We start from the raw sequence: 21,747 nt of genomic DNA, 5'->3' as shown, positions 1-21,747 counted from the left end.
GAAGGAAGGAAGGAAGGAAGGAAGGAAGGAAGGAAGGAAGGAAGGAAAAATATGAAAGAAGAAGGTTGGTTACCTAAGCTATTATAGAACATTTTTTTAAATGGGTATAAAAATCAAATGTAAAACTAAGAAAGGCATATTCTGTATGTAGTAGCCTATGCTTCTGTTTAGTTTCGGGGTATTTAGTAAATATATACTTAGGTCTATTTATCTTTGTCAGTGACATGAACAGCAGGATTGAGTGCACCCTCAGCATATTTGCAGACAACACCAAGCTGAGTGGTGTGGTTGACACTGTGGAAGGAAGGGATGCCATCCAGATGGACTGTAATAGGCCTGAGTGGTGGGGCCATGCAAACATAACGAAGTTCAACAAGGCCAGGTGCAAGGTCCTACACTTGGACTGAGGCAATCACAAGCACAAATACAAGCTGGATGGAGAATAGAAACAGGCTCTAAGAGAAGGACCTGAGGGTGTTGGGTGATATAAAATTCAAAGTGAGCTGGAAATGTGCATTTTCAGCCCAGAAGTCCAAGTGTATCCTGGAATCCATCAAAAGAAGTGTGACCAGGAGGTCAGGGGAGGTGTTTCTCTACCTTTACTCTTCTCTAATAAGACCCAACCTAGAGTACTACATTCAGCTCTGAGGCCCACAATATGAGGATGTGGACCTGTTGGAGCAAGTCCAGAATTAGTCCACATGGAAGATCAAAGGGCTGGAGCATCTATTCTATGAAGACAGGCTGAAGAAGTTGGGGTTGTTCAGCCTGAGAGAAGGCTCCAGGGAGACCTTATAGCAGTCGTACTCTACCTAAAGGGGGCCTAGAAGAAAACGGGGGAGGGACTCTTTGTCAAATAGTAGAGTGATAGGACAAGAAGTGATGTTTTTGAACTAAAATAGATTAAAAGAGGATAGATTTAGATCAGATATAAGTAAGAAATTCTTTACCATGAGGGTGGTGATGCACGGGAACAGGTTGCCCTGAGAAGCTGTGGATGCCCCATCCCTGGAATTAGACTTAGATGCCCACAGTTATAGCACCCTGGGACTTAAGGACTTAAGTGGTCAAAAAGGACTTAATGGTCAAAAACTTTCTTTGGAAAGAAACAGAGGCATACAAATGGCAGTTTGACTAGACTGAATTTGATTCACATAAGCAGTGAGAAATATTTAAGACTTTGCATACAGAAGCAAATTAGAGAGAACTGCTTACTTACTAGCAAAATAAATTATCTCAACATAAGAGTGAGACAGAGCTATAAACTAATGAGATTGGTCCTAAAAATGTAAACTTGAACCAATTCAGTGGCTCGGCAAGTAAAATCCACCAGGAAAGTTTTCTACGTTGAAAAAGAGACCTAGCGTCTCCTAAAAGAGACTTTATTGAAGTCGTGGATGCAGATAGTCCTTAGACTTTGCAAAGACAGGAGGTAAAGATAAAAGGAACCTATATGGCTACACTGGGAGATCTTTAGTAAGTCAGAACTTGAAAAGGAACAATTCAAAGGTAGAACCTGGACATACGGTTAGAAAAGACAAGAAACCTTAGATTTGAAAGCACCAAGGTAAAGGCATGATATGAGGTGTAATTATCAAACAGCATAATTGGAAAAATAATGGTACCATAAATATATTGTGGAGGAGAGATTTAAAATTATAAATTCATTATGACATGGGAGCTCTACATCTTCTTAACACTCCTTAGCTTAAAAGTGGTAAATGTGAAAGATAGTAAAGCAATTATATTTTCAATGAATTATAAGGAAAGAAAGGTATTGAGAGACCAGGCAGGAATTTCCTGAAAGGAAAACCATTTGAAATTTACTATAGAAGCTGTGAGATTTTTTCCCTGAAGTAACTAAGAAGATAGTAGAAGAAATACTTAGTGGTTATGGAATTGCTGAGGACTGAAGAGGTCCCAGAAGAATGAAAAACAAAGATGGTACCTACTCATGGAAGGGGTAAGAGAAAGTACTCAGAGAGCTGTAAAACAAACCTAGTTTTGATTCCTAGAAGGATAGTAGAAGAAATTATTAAATAATTACCTTACAAGTAACTAGATAATTATAAGGTGATAAAAGACATCTGTCATATATTTGTTTAGAATAGATTGTGTCAAACTAGATTTCCATCTTTGACAGGGTAACAGGTATAGTGGATAAGGGGAACAAGTAAATGTGACACATTAACTTTATTAAGATTTTTAATATATATTCTCAAATGACATTTTCATAATCAAACAATAAAATATCTTTCAGATTGCAGAAAATATCTTTTAAAATTACAGAAATATTAATAAAAACTAGTAGGAAAACAAACATAGAATATCACTCAAAAGGATTGTTTCTGTCCCTCTATTTCCAAAGTTATTTTAGCAGCAGTATATCTTCACTTTCATATTCATTTTGCCTTAGTCAACTCAGCACAGGCCTCTCATGATCATTTGTACATTCTGTAAAGTGCAAAATAAACACCTTAGCCAGTATGTCATAGTTGTTTATCTTCACTTTCTTTGCTCTCATTTCTTTTTTTTTTTTTTGAGAAACAAACAAAAATGCCAATGTCATACCTACAAAGAGAAATTCACCTCTTTGAGACTTCATTTTTTTCATTATTAATATTAAATAAAATATCTGTAGTTATTAATAGCAAAATAAATGACATATTCAATGACATAAAGCATTGATTCAGGAAGATGCTCCATGTTTTCCCTGTTTTCCATTTAAAGGATTGCTATCAGTGATAGATTAGCATTTTCTCTATCCCATAACAGCTGTATTACTGACTATTCTCACGGATGTATAGCTCATGTTCATTCATTCCATGGACTTTCCAGCTATTTTCCACTGTTACTTGTATTGTGACAAGAAAACATGTCAGAAATGTTTTGTTCTTTTATTTATCTTAGATCTAGTTTCTGCCCCTTGGTGTTATTTAGCGTTTTTTTTTTTTTCTTTTTTTTTTCTTTTTTTTTTTTTTCCTGTTTTACCTCTTCTCTTCTTCCTGACAGTTGTCAAGGAGTTCAGCTCCCCAGTTCCAGCAAGTTCCGTGTGTCTTTAAAAAGTGTGATACGGTCAAAACAGAGAGCTGATCTGAGTCTAACCTTGGCCCACCACCTGTTTTGCCTCTCTGGACAACTGGAAACATCAACTTATCACTGCATCTTTTGTTTTGAATTGGGGATGGAGGGGTGTTGGGATTTCTTTTTTCCTCTGAATTTCCATCATAGCAAGTTCAACTGCCATAATAAATAAATATGTAAATAAACAAATAAATAGATGGAATTATATTAATCAGATATCAAAATTGGCTGCACATATCTGATGAGACTGACTCAAATTCAAAAAGGAATATAATTACTGTATTTTTAATGAAAATAAACATTTAAAAAGAGTTATATGATGCATGGGAAAAAAAAAAAAAAAAAAAAGCCATATGAGCATTAAATGATAAAATAAAAAGACAGAGTTTAGGTAATTTGATTACAAAAAAATGGTACCTGGTACACCTGGTACTATCTAAAGTGCTTCATGATATGAGACATCTTAATCATTAACTGCCTGAGTAAGAAGTTGTTCTCCATCTTTTCTATAAGCCCCCTGCAAGTACTGAAAAGCTGAAATCAGGTCACCCCAAAGCTGCCTTCTCTTTAGGCTGAACATCCCCAGCTCTCTCAGCCTTTCTCATGTCTGTTCTCATGTCTGGGATTGCCCCAACTCAGGTGTAACACCTTGCACTTAGACTTGGTGAACCTTATTAGGTTCAGATGGGCCCACTTTGCTAACTTTGTCAACTGATACAGCCACCAGATTGTTCAGGCACCATTTGTCCTTGGTGAAGCTGTGCTGGGTGTTTCCTTGGCTGACTGGCTTGTGGATCACTTCCTTGTCCTGCATGTGTCTTCTCATTGCTCCCAGGAGGATATGTCCCATGATCTATTAATGGGGGAAGGGGATGCAACTCTGAAGACATGAAAACATGATCACTCTATCAACAAAAATATCAACAAAACATGACCACTCTATCAACAAAAAATACTTGTGAACTGTCCCAGTGCAATAAGGATGTGTTCTAGATATGTGATACAACCGATAGGCCAGCTGATGTGCCCCTACACCAACACATGCAGTATGGGAATCAAGGAGGAGGATTTGGAAACCATGGCACAAATTCTTCACTCAGGGTGGTGAGGCACTGGAACAGGTTGCCCAGTGAGTCTGTTGATGTCCCATCCCTCAAAATGTTCCAGACCAGGTTAGATGACACTCTGGGCAACCTGACCTACCGGGTGCCATTCCTGCCCATGGTTGGGTGGTTGAAACTAGATGATCTTTAATGTCCCTTCCAACCTGAGCCATTCTATGATTCTATGAATCCATGAATCCATCATTCTATGATTCTATGGTTCTATGGTTCTATGACTCTATGATCTTGCCAGGCACAGAGGAGAGGTTCACCAATCTGTAGATCTCCAGGTCCTCCTTCCTATCCTTTTTAAAAGTGGAAGTGATGTTTCCCTTTTTCCAGTCACCTGGGACTTCATCTGACTTCCAGGCCTCCTCAAATATGATGAAGTGAGGCTTGGCAACTCCATCAGTCAGTTCCTTCATGACCCTGGGATTCATGGCATTGGGCCCCAGAGACTTGTACCTGTTCGGTTTCATCAGGTGGTCTTGAACCTGATCTTTGCTTACAATGGGAGGGACTTTGATCTCCCAGCTCTCATCTACACGTTCAGGGAAATGAGAGATGTAGAAAGCTGGATTGGTAGTGAAGACCAAGTCAAAGAAGATATTGACTACCTCAGCCTTCTGCATGTCTGTCATTACCAGTTCATCTGTTGAAGGGGGTACACTCTCCTTGGCCTTTCTTTCCTGTGCAACGTACCTATAGAATCCCTTCCTGTTATTCTTTGCATCCCTTGCCGAGCTCAATTCCATCTATGCCTTGGCTTTCCTGATCCCATCCCTGCACATCCAGACTGAATGCCTGTATAGGATCCCCAGGCCACTTGTCCCTGCTTCCACTGCCTGTGCATTTCCTTTATTGCACCTCAGTCTGACCAGCAGGTCCTTGCTCAGCCATCCTCTTTTCCTGCCCTCCCTGCCCTCTTTCTTACACTGGGGGTTGGAAAGTTCTTGTGCTCTAAGGAGAACATCCTTAAAGAGCTGCCAGATCTGTTCAGCTCCTTTGTCCCTAAGGACAGTGTTCCAGGGGATCTCATCTACTAGATCTTTAAATAGCTTGAACTCTTTGAAGTTCAGGGTCCTGACTTTGCTCTTTGCCAGTCCCATATTTCTCAAGATCACAAATTCAACCAGGGCATGGTCACTACAGCCCAGACTGCCTCCAATCTTGATCTCTTCAATGAGTTCATCTGCATTAGTGAGCACCAAGTCCAGTAACACTTCTTCTCTGGTTGGTTTGTCTAATACCTGGACCAGGAAGTTATCCTCAATGCACTCCATGAGTCTCTCTGATTGCTTACAGCGTGATATGTAGCTTTTCCATCAGACATCCAGGTGGTTAAGGTTCTCCTAGCAGGATGAGAGTGTGCAAGTGTAATGTTTCCTGTACCTGAAGCAAGAATGCCTCATCCACAGCCTCGCCTTGATCAGGTGGCCTGTAGTAGACCCCAACCAAAAGTTGTCCTTTATTGGTCCAGTCCTTAACTTTTTTCCCCAAGCTCTCAACTTGTCTGTAGCTGTTTCTCAGAGGCATCTTTTCAAAATGCATTCCCTAACATAGAGGACAACACCCCTGTCCCTCCTTCTATGCCTATCTCTTCTGAAAATCTTGTAGCCCTGAATTCCAAATAAAGAATTCATTCTGCTCTGTGTTTTGTAGACATCACAAAACACCACCACCACCACTTCTCTGTCATCTGTTTTCATTCTGAAATTCAAAAAGCTAGCTGCCTAATCTGACTTTGCGAATCTGGATTTGTGATGTATTTAGGAAAAAATATTGCATCCGAATTTTCTCTCCTTTCTTCCTCCCTTCTTTTCCCTGTAAATAAGTAAACAATCCATACAGTGGGATAAAAATGGAGGCTCTACCAGCACTACCCCAGTTTACAACAAAAACTTCTTCAAATGAGATATTTAAAGGATAATATATTCTGATTTTTTTCCTTTATTTAATTATTATTATTTTTAACTTTCAAATTGAAAACAAGCAAAGGAAGACTGCCTATCTGCATTACCTATTTGGACTGGATAAGAAACTGGTGACAGTTGAGTCACCTACTCAACGCTTTACCCAACCTTCAAAACTTAATAGAAAACCTACTTTGGTGTTACTGTATCTGTATCTGTTTTTGAGAGAACAGGAGTAAAAATAAATTTTTCAGCTCTGCTGTCTCCTAGTTACAATAAGTGATTTAAATTGTCTTCCTGCTATGGGAAACCTAAACGTTAGCTAATTTGGCTTATACATTTGGGCTTCTTTAACTTTAACCTGGATAGGTGTGTATAACACTCAGCAGGAGTATGTCTTGTTTCTACCAGCAGGCAGAAGTTGTTTATAAAATGTCATTTTCAAGTCTAATTAGAAATTAAGGTTTTTATAAATAAGAAAAATAATGATAATAATAATAATTTTTTTTTTAAAAAAAAAAAAAGTAAAGCGTATACTGCAGGTAAAATTAATGTGGTCATTTTAGAAGCACAGTTATTCACAGAATGTAAACTGTTCCTGCTCACAGCAGGATGACAGACTGGATGTAGAAAGAATAATAAAGATTTGTCTATGTTTATGACCAGCACATGAGACAGCTAAAATGAATAGGAAAAAAAAAAAAAGTGCCACTAGCCCCCAAGAGAAATGACATTAATGATATAAGTTGTTGGGAAATTTGTTACTTTACAATAGAAAACTTAGGCTTACTCTTCTAATAATGTAGCTGTACTCTATGTAGCACTTCTCCAGGAATCACTGATATTGTATCTATTACATTTTTTAATTACTAAAGCAGTGAACCATTTTTATTCTCTTGCTTTCCCTCTCTAAACATATATTAACACATTAATTTTTATTTCTGTTGCAAATCTAAAGGTGTCCCTGAGACACCCTATTGTTTAAGATTACTGTTAATCTTAAGTATCATGCTGAGCAACCAGATACTTAAAGAGAAGGAACATGGCAAGCATAACGTCTAGACATCATTTCCTGTCTGTTTACAATGATTCATGCTGGAAGCAACCTAGACTTCATTTCCAGTCCTGAACAATGCTGCAGTTTGTGTCTTTGGGTCTCTAGTTGAGAATCTCTCAGTTCCAGAGCCATGTACCTGTAAAATATCAGTATCTAGAAACCTACCTTTCTGTAAATGTCATTTGTGTTTATATATACATTATATGTACATATGAATGTATTAAAATAGGCATTAAACATAGGCATTAAACAGGCTTTAAAATGTTTGATACAAACAATGATATATGATATACTGCCTTATTTCCTCAGATATGTTCATTCTAGATTGGTGCTTTCTGGCTAAGAAGGAAAATAAGCATGATTTTTTAGAACATTCACTAGAAATATTTTTGTTTTCTTAGATTCATTTACTTTGAGCTTGTTCAAAGCTCAGAACTGATGCATTTACAAATGTACATCTTGTTCTAGGAAGGCATAACATCAGTGCTGCTCTTTAGTGCAGTTTCATCTAACAATGAACTATAGCTCTCTCCTGCTTGCCATGCTACTGAATATAGCCTTGTAACAAAGTAATTATTTATTATTATCTCAAATTAACATGTATTTATGATAGGCATATATTTTATTGCAGCTGGTCTTTTGTCTTATTTAACTGCAATGAAGATACATACCTAGTAGCCTGCAATTCATTTTTCCCAGTATCATGATACATCGGTTTGGGTTCTGGGACCTTCTCATGGGGAATTTATCTGAATTTACTTCTATAATCTAATACTATATTAAAATTTGTGGATGAAATATTAATATCCCCTCCATAAACTTAGCTCATACTTATGAAATAAATAAATTCCCCATTGTATATCTAATTTCCCAGTGCTCCAAGTCTTGTAATAGAAAACCATAGTGTTTATGGTCAGTATTGGTTATATAGGAGGCAATGGAATTAGAACTGCTAATGTCTAAGTTTAGCTTAATAGGTTTAGGTCTTTCATAATGAAGCCAGGTAAAAATTAAGAGTGAAGTATTGAACCAATGACTGTACAAGAGCTGGTCAGCTACCCAAAGACACCATATTAATTAGTTGTAAATTCTGCTGCCATATTAAAGCATTTGGCTCAGAGAAGAGGTGTCCTGGTGTGCTGCTAAATGCTTTAGTTTTATGTAAGCTACTGTAATTGCACGAGTTGTTTTGTAAACTTCTTAAACACTTTTTTAGAATATATAGAGGGTGCAGCCAGAATTAATTCATGGGGTTCCAACAGAAAGGTCATCTCTGTAATTAAGAGTTTATCTTCTGGCAATCTTTTTACAGTCTATTTCTCCCTGCAGATTTCTGGTAATGGTACACTAGCATTTTTTGCTCCTTTTTAGTGATAAAGAACTACATTAAATGTCAAGTACATTATGTCACAGTGGATTATATTATGCCACCAATACCTAATACAAAGTGAATTGAGAAGGACAGCTTCTGTACATCTCATTCAAGTTAAAAAGTCAATCCAAGAGCTCAGTATAACATATAATAGTAAGAAATATAACATAATGATATGTTTCTAGTGTAAAAAATAAATTGAAAAAAAAAAATAATTATTTCCTAAATGTATATAATGCACAAACACTGCAAATTTAATCTCACAAATCATAGTGTTTCTCTCAGTTTCAGAGCAATCAAGTTAACCACTCTCTTGATATGATGAGAAAGTCAGTGACCTTATATCAGACTTATATAATAAGTGAAATACATCAATTTTATCATTTTCTGTGTTAATATATGTCCTATACATTGTTGTATAAATCATATAATTTTATAAGTTAAATTAGTTTTTCCTAACTTCAATGAAAGCAGCATCCAACTTCTGATCTGGACTATGGAAATTATTTTGTCACAATATTTTTGTGGAAAAAGAAAATCAAAAATACAAATATGTTTGACAATGTTGCATCCTTCTTTTATGTCTGTGGATACATTTCTCCTGCCTAGAACAAAACATCTAATTAATATTGTAAAAACATGTGGAAAGTGTGAACACCTGCTTCATTCATGTTATCTGACAGAGGACCTTTTCCATGCAAAATAATAATGAGTAAAGGGGGAGACAATAAACCACAACACAGAGAGACACAAACAATTTAGACATGAGCTAACAGAGATAAAACCCAATAAAGAGTAATAAAATAAAAATAAAATTCAAGTCACTGATGGATGAGAAATGCTCAGATTTAGATGGAGAGTTAATATGGGAGAACAAGTGCATAACTGCTCATCTCCCTATTTCATTTAATTCATATGATAGCAAAGCCTGAGTGAGAGGGGAGGACATCAAGAAGGATCATGACAGTCTTATAGTCTTAAAAAAAAAAAAAAAAAAAAATCCTATCAGTATAAAGAATTCTGAAAAAAAGATGGGGAGTGGGGGGGCAGAGAAAAGGTAAAGTATGTAGAAGGTGTGATCACTCAGGTTATCTGACAAAGGACCTTTTCCATGCAAAACACAATAATATGTAAAGGGAGAGGCAATAAACCACAACATACAGAGACATAAACCATTTAGACATGAGCTGAGACAACAGCCAAAAAAAAAACACCAATAATAATAAAAATGTCACTAATGAATGAGACATTAAGAAACATCAGGCACAGCTTTTGAGAGGGCCAACATGGACTTGGTAACTGATCAGAAGAGGGAAGCGAGAGGAATGGAGGAATGTGAGGGTTTGGGATATTTCATGGGCATCCATGGGACTGTGAAAAATTTACTAAGCACAATTCAGTGGAAGGGGATTGGGAAGAAGCAAAGAGTGGAAGACAGACAGGAGTATAAAAGGGACAAGTTGCATATAAAACAGAGCAGGTCAGTATGCTTGTCTGGCTGAGCCCTTCACCTGATCACTGCAGTCTGTCCTATTTTATTATTACTATTTTCAGCTCTCTCTCTTCGTCTTCCAGCCCCTGGAGTGGGAACGGTGTGTGGCCCCAAACCTGTTGCTGGGGGACAGGGGTGAGTGAGACAAGTGAGGGGCTCTGTGCTGGCAGCAGGAGCATGGTCATGACTCACAGCCCATGTGGCTGGTACCAGCTGCTGGGGGCAGCATGTGGGTCTGCCCCAAACTGGGTGTGCATGGGGTGTTTGTGTGCATTCACTGGCAAACCCCATGCTGGAGCAGATGGCAGGGAGGGCCATGGGGTATGTGAGAGGGGACAGGATGCAGGCAGGGGTGCTGGGCAGGCAGCGAGGCTTTACTGGTGTTCAGGGCACCCACGAGTGTGCATATGCTGGTGAACCTACAGGTGTGTGTGTGCCTGCACCAGGGAGCTGCTGTCTTTGCCAGCCCAAGGGGAGGAGGGGACTGGGCTGTCTGTGCTGGTGTGTTGTCCGAGCCCTGTGTGTGGGTGCATCCTAGGCTGTGGCAGTCTGTGTGATCGGCCTTGTCAGTGTCTGTGTGTCTGGATGTCAGTGGGATACACATTCTGCCTTGCTCCTGGTTGAACTTGCAAAGGAGAAAGCAGCAGCCACATCCATTGGCCTTGGTTGGAGACCCTGGGTCCCCAGGGTACTGTGCTGGGGCTTCACCAGTCAGGCAGGCACAGTCTTGGGCCCAGAGCTGTGTACCCTGGTTTCAGCTAGGATAGAGTTAATTTTCCTCCTAGTAGCTGGTAGGGTGCTATGTTTTGGATTAGGATGAAAAGAGTGTTGATAACACACTGATGTTTTAATTGTTGCAGAGCAGTACTTACACTAAGTTAAGGACTTTTCATCTTCTTGCTCTGTCCTACCAGCGGGAAGGCTAGGGGTGCAGCAAGAGCTAGGAGGGGACAGACCCAGGACAGCTGACCCAAACTGGCCAAAGGGGTATTCCATACCATCTGACGTCATGCTAAACAATATATAGGGGTGGTTAGCCAGGATGGGGGGGCCGGCTGCTTGGGGATAGGCTGGACATTGGTCAGCGGGTGGTGAGCAATTGCATTGTGCATCACTTGTTTCATACACATTATTATTAGTAGTACTATTATTATTATTTTCTGTCTTAACAAACTGCCTCTATCTCAATCCACAGGCTTCATTTTCCTGTTTCTCTCCCCCATCCCAGAGAGGGAGGGGAAGGGGGAGCGAACGCCTGTGTGGTGCTTAGCTGCCAGCCAGGTTGAACCACAACGGTTCTTTTTGGAGCACTGGAGCAGCTGGCCCAAAGGATTGAGATAAGGACAGATCTGACCAGAGTGTATTAAACCAAAATTGGTATAAGTATTAGACCTGCTTAATAGTTGATAGTCACAATGTTGATTGCTTTGATCTCAAGTCTGCTGTGCCTGTTTTCCAAATTGAGCTATATAGCAGATAACTTACTGTATGTGCTCCCTGTCATACTGTTTATCCTTTCTGGGGTCTGGTTTAAGATCATTTTGTTACTGTGTGGTGTAACACTGGATTATGATATGAAATTGCTAGTCATGAGACTAACCTGGTATTTGTACTCAGCACTGTCATCGACTCTGTACTTTCGAAATCATATCTCAGAAACTATTAACAATTACACTTAGTACCATTTTTCTTCAGGGAGCCAATCTATGTAGGGGACAGGGGAGATAATTTTTTCCTGCTTGTTCGCTCTCCCTTTCTTCTTCACCCTCTTCTTATCCTCTGGGCTAGTTACAATAGTTCTTAAAGATTTTGAATATCCTTAAGATACTCAAACCAGCATGTTGTTATTGTTATGCCTCCTGAATGCGATCCAGATTTTGTTTAAGGTTAAACAACTGCTTAGGAATGCCATTGAGAGATCTGTCCTGAGGCGGGATGGCTGTGAGTGGCAGGGAGTGTGGGAAGATATGGGCAGGTATCTAGAGCAGTGGGCACCTCCAGTGCTTTGGAAATTCACCCCTGAACAACTGCAAAATCAAAAAAAAAAAAAAATAACAAAAAAAAAAAAAAAAAAGGTAGAATGCTTGAAAAATGGGTGTCATCACTCTGGTAATTCCAAAGAGACACAAATCACTGCAACGTGCTGGGGTCTGGCTTATGCCTATCAAGCTGCAATCGATGCCACTATAAACTTAGTGACAGACCCTGCAGCCACTCCAACCCCTACGATGGACCCTGCGGCCTCTCCAGCTCCTGTGGCCTCTGTGATGGGCCCAGTGGTTGTTCCAGCTCCTGTGCTGGGCCCAGCAGTTGTTCCAGGTCCTGTGACCAGCCCAGCAGTCATTCCAGCCCGTGTGACAGGCCCGGCGTTTGTTCCAACCCCTGTGGTGGGCCCAGGACAATATGGCAGCCACTTATAACAACCCCTAGCATTTAAATAGTCATTTTTCAAAGACAGTCTGGTATGGGTGCATGCTGGTTATGTTTATACTGCTAACTTTTGAACTAAAATCATCTATGATTAAAGACTGGAGGAAAGTAAACCATTCCAGCAGCTGTTCCAGTTTCTCTTATCAATAATATTAGGCTTAGCTAATACTGAATAAATGATTACAGTAGCTTCTCTCAGTACCATTGATTCTGACTGAGGTCCTAGTTGTGCAGATAGCTGCCATGTGTTAGATGATCAATTAAATTAATAAACTATTATCAATAAATGATTTGTTAATATTTGCATAAAATGCTCGTAAACACAAGTTCTGGGTCTCTCAGTACAAGAGAGACGTACCAGAAAGAGTCCAATATATGGCCTCTTCTTCGACCTGAAGAAGAGGAGGCTCAGGGTGGGATCTTATCAATGTCTATAAATACTTGAAGGGAGGATGCAAAGTGGGTGAAGCTGTCTCTTTCCAGTGGTCCCCAGTGCTAGGACAAGAGACAATGGACACAAACTGGAACACAAGAGGTTCTGTCTGGACATTGGAAAGTACTTTTCTGTGCAGGTGATGAAGCACTGGGACAGGTTGCACAGAGATGTTGCAGAGTTTCCCTCCTTGGAGATCTTCAAAAGCTATCCAGACATTGTTCTGGGCAACCTGCTCCAAGGTGTCCCTGCTTGAGCAGCGGATTTGGAACAGATGACCTCCAGAGGTCCCTTCCAACCTCAGTTATTCTGTGGTTCTGTGATAAATGAATCATCTCCTGATCTTGAGTGTTCTTATATATTTTATTTGAAAATACATCTCTATATAATTACATAGCAACCTAAGAAAATCTAAAACTTTTTAAGTTAAACTTCATGGGCATATTTTCTTCAAATGCAGAGTGGAATATAAATCAGCAAAGAATTTGTCACTGTGATTTTTGAAAAGGCTAAGTGTGGAAAATGTGAACATGTTAACTGCTCATACAAAATGCTTTTCTATCATGACCAGGCAAAATAAGTGTACTGCATGGCTGATATCTCAATGAATTCAGTTCGGTCTCATTCAATTGCATATTTAATTCTTAGATATGGCAAGCAGTTTAAAAGCAAATTAACATTGTGTCATTTCTGTTTCACAAAACTTGAGTCAAGCAAATTGCCCTCCAGGTGTGTCCTGAATATCATGTTGGCTGATTCACTTCCAAAGGAAATTAGTGATCTACACCACTTGAGAAAATTATTTACAATACCATTAAATCTTTTCAGACAGATACTGATTTGGATACTGAAATGAGCAGTAACCATTCACAACAGTTATTGTATTTACTCACATCCAAGAGAATTATAACATGATTCTATTCATTTTCAGTCAGAAAAAAAAAATAAAAAATAAAAAATAAATAAAAAACAACATCACATAGCTGCTAAAATCCACGCAGTTGCATAGTGTTAAATCTTTTGGCTTGTTGGAGAACTGCTCAAGAGCAATAATGTATAACACTGGCATATTATAAGGGATCACAGAATCACAGAATCCGAGCACTGTTCTGAAGGGTGGGTGAGGTTTGCATGTGAACAGCATATGTACATGAGTCAGTCGGTCCTAAGTGATAACCAAGTGCCATTCCAAAGGGTGGATATTAGACTGCCAGTAAGGGAGACAGCATACAACAGCATCAGAGCAATCTGATGTATCTGGTTATTCTTTCACTGTTGGCTACACCATCCTAAACCTTTTGTTGTGGCTCATTTGCCATGAGTTAAACACAGGTAAACAAAACCTGTGCAACAGTGATTGTAACATAGTAAATGTGAGGTAATTCCATGTGGATTTTTACTCAAAGAAAAATATGCATCTGGATGAGATTAATGTCCCTTTCTGGTTGCCTGCCTCCTTCCACTGATGATAAAAAGAACCACAACACTTCGATTAGCTGTTCAGTTTATCCCTAAAAGGTGAAAACAATTCCACCCAACAATGGAAAAAAAAGATTATTTTAACCTCAGGTAAAATCAATCATATAGACACTACAGGATTTAACCGTACATATTCTGGAGCAAGTATAAGTACCTTTTCAAGTAACAAATGAAGACTGAAAATTAATTCTCTAGCTATGATCTGCATTTAGAAGTCCAGTTAAGAATGTGTAGCTAGTATAAAATCAATGACATTTGATGAAGTGTATCAGGAGCAGGCTAGAAATGTATGGAAATGAAGGATGAAAGAACTGTGTTGGCAGAAAGATATACACTTTGAAAAAAACATTTCAATAACATGAATGCATATCAAGAGGGCTCTTCTTGGGAGAAAGGTACAGTGGCACAAATCTGTCTAGTGATTGGCTTTACTTCCCATAATGATAAATCTGTCTAGTGATTGGCTTTACTTCCCATAATGATATGAATAATCATTCAAAACAAATGACAAATATTTTTCATCTCAGAAGGTGAAATGCTCTTTTTGGGTGTCCAGACCTGACATCTGGGGGGGCTCTTTCCAAAGCCAATGGACATGGCTGCAGCTTCCCTATTTGCAGGTTCGACTAGTAGTGTAGATAAGTGTGTACTCCACAGACACTGAAGCCACTAACAGCTGGCACAGGAAAGGTGCTGACTGCAATAGCACCCACTTATATAACACTATCAAGCTTCACTTAAACTTAAGAGACAATGAAGTATCCTTTCTTCTTTTTGCCTGCTCAGGAAAACAAGTCACTGACCTGCTCCATTCTACAGGGAACATGTCCCTTTCATACTGTCTGTCTTCCACTCTTTGCTTTTTCCTGAACCCCTCCTACTGAACCGTGATTACTAATTATGAGCAGTCCCACAGATGCCCCTGGAATATCCCAAACCCTCACATTCTTCTTCTAATTAGTTACCAAGTCCAGGTTGGCCCTCTCAAAAGCTGTGACTGAAGTCTCTTAATGTCTCATTTGTTAGTGAATTTTCTTTTTTCTTTTTTTTTTTTTTTAAAGATTATAAGATGGTCATGATCCTTCTTGATGTCCTCCCCTCTCACTCAGGCTTTGCTGTCATATGAATTAAATGAAATAGGGAGATGAGCAGTTATGCACTTGTTCTCCCATATTAACTCTCCACCTAAATCTGAGCAGAATAAATCAGAAACAAACTTGAGAAAACTGCACTGAGCAGCAAGTCTCAAGCTTTTTAGAACCCTGTAAAGGCACAAAAGATTTTATTTTTCCCACATTAGACACTAAAATTTAGCTAAAACTCATCATATGCTTTTGTTACTGGACAAGCCATTCTTTTTGGTTATTGCTGACACAAAACAGCATTTGAAAGAAAGATATCAAAACAAATAATGATGGAAAAAAAATCACTACATTATACTACATAGAATTCACTACATTATACTACATAATTACCTAGTGAATAAACCTTCTAAATACTCCTGAATGACAGACATTTGTTGAACTAACCGGATGATTAAATGGTAGAGAAAGAGTCCTGTACCTACAAGTTACGTAGGAGACAGGAACAGGCCTGGAGATGTTCATCAGTCTGGTGGAGGGGGTGGGTGATGATCTTATACTAATTGACCATGGACAAACCCAGGATCTTTCTCGTGTCTCTGTTGAGATTAAATACAGCCACTTGATAAAACAGCTGCCCCCTAATACATCAGGATCTTGGCAGGAGGCAGAATGGAGTAACTTCATCAGCAGATTGAACAATAGTAATTGAGTTATAAGGTATTTCCTGGAGCTTATAGATCACAGGAAAGGAAATAAAGGCTCGTTATTCCCAGGAAACTGTTCTGATGATTCTATTCTTTTCCACATATTTCTAAATGTTTCATGACAAGGTCGGATAACAAGTACATGCATACCAGAATGATAAGCATCTTAGCAATGTTTATGGTAGACACTCTGAAGGTTGTTATTATTATCACAAGGTGAGAGTGAGAAAATAATCTGTAAGGTATGCATCTCTGCAACGGTTATTACTGTTTCATTGGTATGTGTAAGACCTTTCAGAAAAATTAATGTACCATTTACCAACCAACAAGTTTCCGTGAACTCTCTCTCTACCTTCCATTCAGCATGTAATTAATATTTAAATACCTGTTCCCTTTTCTTTATTTTTGTATTGTTTTGAATGACAAATATTTTTACAGCTTGAAAAAATATTAGCAAGGGTCCTTAAATTAATGTTTGTGTTTATTTTCTCTTTAGTTTACACAGTGGCAGTAAACAGACTGTTTCTACCCGTAGGTGTATTTTTTTCCTGCTTGCAGATGCATGATTTATTTGTTGACTGAGGCATAACCCCAATATCAATAGTAACAAGTAACAGATAAGGACTGAGAGATCATTACGTGATTCTGAGATTCTGAAGGAAAAGGAAAAATCTTATATTCCCAGAAAGTTCTTGATCCAAAACTATTGACTTGTATAGAAAATCTACATTACTTTCAAAAGCAAACTTGAGATGCTCTGCAGGGAGAACTGTACAAAGTAAATTAAAAACAAAACAACAATAACAACAACAACAAAAAGCCAAAATATAACTTATTTCCCATTTAAAACCTGGAGATATTGTAATTGTAAATGAAATTGGTTATGAGGTTTTGTAAGCAGTCCTTATTTGTGATTCTGTGGTGTGCTGATTCCTTTTTTAAATATATTGTTATATTGTATTTAATATATTGTTATATTGTATTACATTTATCTGAAAAACCCTTGGGAAATAGACTGTTCATATATAGGCTATAGATCATATTTAGGCTTATCTGAGCTTAGCTTAAAAAAAAAAAAAAAAAAAAAAAAAAAAAAAACTATTTGTTCATGAACCTGTCTCTGGGAGATTGAGTTGGGATCACCATATTTAACAGCCATTGACAGAATTGTGTTCTATTCATTTTCTTTTCAAATCTATCCATCTGTACTCTATCTATCTGTACTGCTCTGTGGCAATAGGGGTCCAAAATTTAATCATACAGTGTTTCAGATCTGTTGAATATTCCTTTCACTGGGTATTCTCTAATTCTTTTTTTATGACAAATACTGAATAATCACTCTTTATTCATCACCTGTACCATGCCAGATATGATTTTGTAGGCCTTTCTGATATCTCCCCTTTAGTTGTATCCTTTTCAGGCTGAAGAGCTCCTAGGTTCTTTAATCTTTCTTTAGAGAGAGACTTATATCCAAAAATAGAAGGACAGAGGACAGCATGGATATCATTCATGTTTTGAATGAAGAATGTAATTAGAACTGATATAAAGCTGCTCTCAATGGAAAGAAAGATGTTGTTCCAATGAACCACATAGCAATCATAACATTGATAGATTCTGGAAGACTGCCCTTCTGATTTACTTTCTCGGAAACTTTTCTAATTCAGCTAAATACGTTTCAGGTAGGATGATTAGAAAAGAATGCAGTATTCAAGATTTAGATTTATACTGTAATATAGTGAAGTTTTCAACTTTGTTACAATACACTTTCCTAACATTTTTATTATTCTTTTTGCTTGTTTTATTTCTGTTGACCACAAAGTAGACAATTTTGGAAGATGATCCACAGATCATACACGTCCTACAAGATTCCACATGGACACCAAGATCACTTTACTCAAGTAGTCACAGCTAGTTTAAAGTATGTTACTCTGTAAGTATGCTCCTGAGACAGAACAAATCTGCACTGTGCAAAATATGACATGAAGATCCTCAAGTTAATAGAAATCCAACACATGAAATATAAGAGGTATAATACCATAAAGCTAGTTTTCCAGAGTTAGATTCAGTGCATGTGTATGCCCTTGTGGTGGACACATAATACATGAGCAGGTCAGCAGGTCAAGTACAGCAGGACTTATGGCCAGCCTTATACTTTAGGTCCATTGCCAAATGTTTTAATTTTTGTACTAGATTTGAAGCCTCTGAAAAGCACCATTCACGGGTCACATGAAATTAGCAGATGAAACTGCTTAAAGCTGCTCTAGTCCTAAATGTGGAGGTGACTCCTAGTCAGATCTTTTAACCTAGAACCCTAAAACTCTGTTTCAACTTCAAATAAATCAAGGCATGTTTCTTGGTTTGGGTTTAGCATATGTGCTGGTTTGTTTCTAAGATACATAAAGCTGGGGAGAAAATGGAGCACTCAGTCATCAACTGGTCAAAAAATAACAATCACCAGGAGGTAAGGAAGAAATACTACTTTAAATTAAAAAAAAATAAAAAAAAAAATTGACATACTGAACTTTAACATTACATTTGTAATGAGGGCATTTTAATTTCATAGAATCGTAGAATCATTCAGGTTGGAAAAGAAAATAAATCATCATCTAGTCCAACCTTTAAAATCATCTAGTCCAACCATTAACATAGTACAGACAAGTCCACCACTAAACCATTCTACCAAGGTCTACATGTACATGTTTCTTGAAGACCTCTAGTCTCAAATACTTCCCTGGGCAGCCTATTCCAATGCTGCACAACACTTTCAGAAATTTCTCCTAATATCCAGACTAAACCACCTTTGGCACAACTTGAGGTCATTTCCCTTTATCTTATCTGTTGGTGCTTGGGAGAAGAGATCAACGCCCACCTTGCCACAATCTCCTTTAAGGTAATTGTAAAATACAATAAGGTCTCCTCTGAGTCTCCTTTTCTCTAAGACAAACTACCCCAGGTCTTTGGGGAGTCCTGGGGGACACCACTAGTGACCAGCTTCCAACTGGTTGTAACTCCACTCACCGTGACTCTTTGGGCCTGGCCACCCAGCCACTTTTTAATCCAACAAAGTGTACACCTGTCCAAGCCATGAATAACCAACTTCTTCAGGAGAATGCTATGTCAAAAGCCATACTGAAGTCTAGGTATATCCACAGTCTTTCCCTCATCCGCTGAGCACATCACCTTGTGGTAGAAGGAAATCAAGTTTGTCGAGCAGGACCTGACTGTCATAAACTCATGCTGACTTGACCTGCTCCAATTTGTTTGGTTGTCCTGTTCAGTTTGTATGATTCCAGGTTTTGCTTTGCTTGTTTTGTAGTATTTTAGAAAATAAAAAGGTTCGTCAGAGCCATTGCACCTCCCATGCTAGAAACTGGTCCTAGAAATGCTATAAATGTAAATTTCTCTGACATAAAGAGCAAATTTATGAAACCTCCCTGTAGATTTCTTGCCATTTGACAAAACATCTGAAAAAGGAGAGATTCAGTCTTATTCTTATTCTTTGTTTTATGCTTCAAATGGGGAAAAGTGATACTAGAGGCCTGCAGGAAGGCTTAATTAAGAGCAGGAATGTAAAGCATCCAAGAAAGTTAACCAAAGGAACAGACTTCCGTATGGGGAAAACTTCCTGTGTAATCTTGTGGTGCAAGACACTATGTACTTTCATTATTGCATAAAATTCTTATTTAAAATTAAGCATATACACAAGTACATATGATTATATATATAGTCATTTATAATCATTACTATATTGAACTATTGCATCCATTGTTACAAAAATCAAAATATTCACAAAATTAATCAGCACTCAAAATTTATTTTATTTTTTTTTTTTTTCCTCCAGTGGTCTTTGATCCTGTGGATTGAACTAAACACATTTTGAAGATCTTTAAAATTCTGAGCCAAAATGAGAATTGAATAGTTGGAGCACAATACAACTTCTGTCACAGTATGGACTGCAAGATGTTGCTTTTACTGAATATACTGTAAAAAGGTCTTCTTGGACTTTCATAGTGTATACTGCCAATAATTTTCACTGACAATTTTATAGCCCTGTGTGACATTTATGTTTGTTTGTTTGTTTGTTTTTCATTTTTTTACATCAATTTCTTGATATATAGTGTTTATTCTATGTATTGCAGATTCAGTTCTAGAGATTATTGAAGACATTATTTAACATGTCATCAAAGTATTTCAGTTCTCTCTTCCTAAGTATGATTTAAAAAGTACATATTTAACCTACAGATTCTTGAATCCTATCATGGGTTTGTATGGCACACCCAGCTGTAGAAGATCTTTTAAAAAGATTTAAAAAATTTAAAAATTTTTTAAAAATTTTAAAATTGAGCTATGCAGTTAAGTTAATATATCAGTGATGATATGAGGAATATATAATCTATGGAGTCACTCATTCTTACTATGGGGAATAAATCACCTGCTAAACCATTAACTATTGAGACAAAACATTGAAATGTTGATTGCTCATGTATCTCAACATGAATGTTGACACATTGTTCCATAGCAGCAATTTCTGTAAAGGCACATACCTTTTTGAAGCAAATTCAAATATTAAAGTTCATGTTGCATTTTTAGTGATTATAATACTGAATATATGTCCAGTATATACTTTAAAATGAAAAAAAAAAAAAAAAAAAGTTAATTTCACATTTTTCTTCTTCCAACATAGCAAAAGTAATTACAGTAGTTGTTATTCTTATAGAATAATTGACTGTCAAATTTAGTTTGAAAACCAAGTGATTTTAACTCATGCAGTTCTTCCATAATAATTCCAACAACAGCTATTTAAGCTTTTTTTTTTTTAAAAAAAAAAAAGCAAACAAAACAAACAAAAACAAAAACAAAAGCAAAGATAAAGTGATTTTCATAATATATATATAAACATATTTACATGTGAATACAGGGTATTCATGTGTAGAATTAGGAGATTTGATCTTCAGAAATTAAGATATTAAAAATATATAGAAATATATAGCTTTGCAATCACATATAAATTCCTGTTTTCTCCATAAGCTACCTTTCTGTAGCCACATTTGAAGTACTTTTCCTAAGGCTGGAAGAGTGAAATTAGTAGCTGTATAATTTAAATGTATGGTATTGTCATTCTGAGGAAGATGATAGGAGATGCCCCAAATCCATACAACAGAGACCTACCCAAACACTTCGCTGTTCTAGAAAGGACAATGGGTTTATGTCTGTGGACTGCCTTAAGTACAAGGATGATGAACACAATCAATATGGCTGTATTGCAGAATGTTACTACACAAAGATGTTTTCAATTCCCTTTATTCTTTCAAGAATCACCACCTGTTAATGTATTTTACATGTAATTGAATGTTGTTTATGCTCTTCCTATAAGAAAAAAAAAAATACAGTGATTAACAATGGTGAAATCCACCTACCCTCTTTTTTTCTTGATTGAGAATCTATATTATTAACCTGGGAGGGTATAGGAAAGAAAGCAGCAATGCCTAGGAAAATATGATGGCTGTCATCTGTGTCCTGAAACAGGTGGCAAAATCCATTTTGCACTTTCTCCTTACTCAAAAAAAAAAAAAAAAAAAAAAAAAAAAAAAAAAA

Source organism: Oxyura jamaicensis, chromosome 1, assembly GCF_011077185.1.
Source record: "Oxyura jamaicensis isolate SHBP4307 breed ruddy duck chromosome 1, BPBGC_Ojam_1.0, whole genome shotgun sequence".
Taxonomy (NCBI): Eukaryota; Metazoa; Chordata; class Aves; order Anseriformes; family Anatidae; genus Oxyura; species Oxyura jamaicensis.
Note: the sequence above shows the minus strand (reverse complement) of the source record.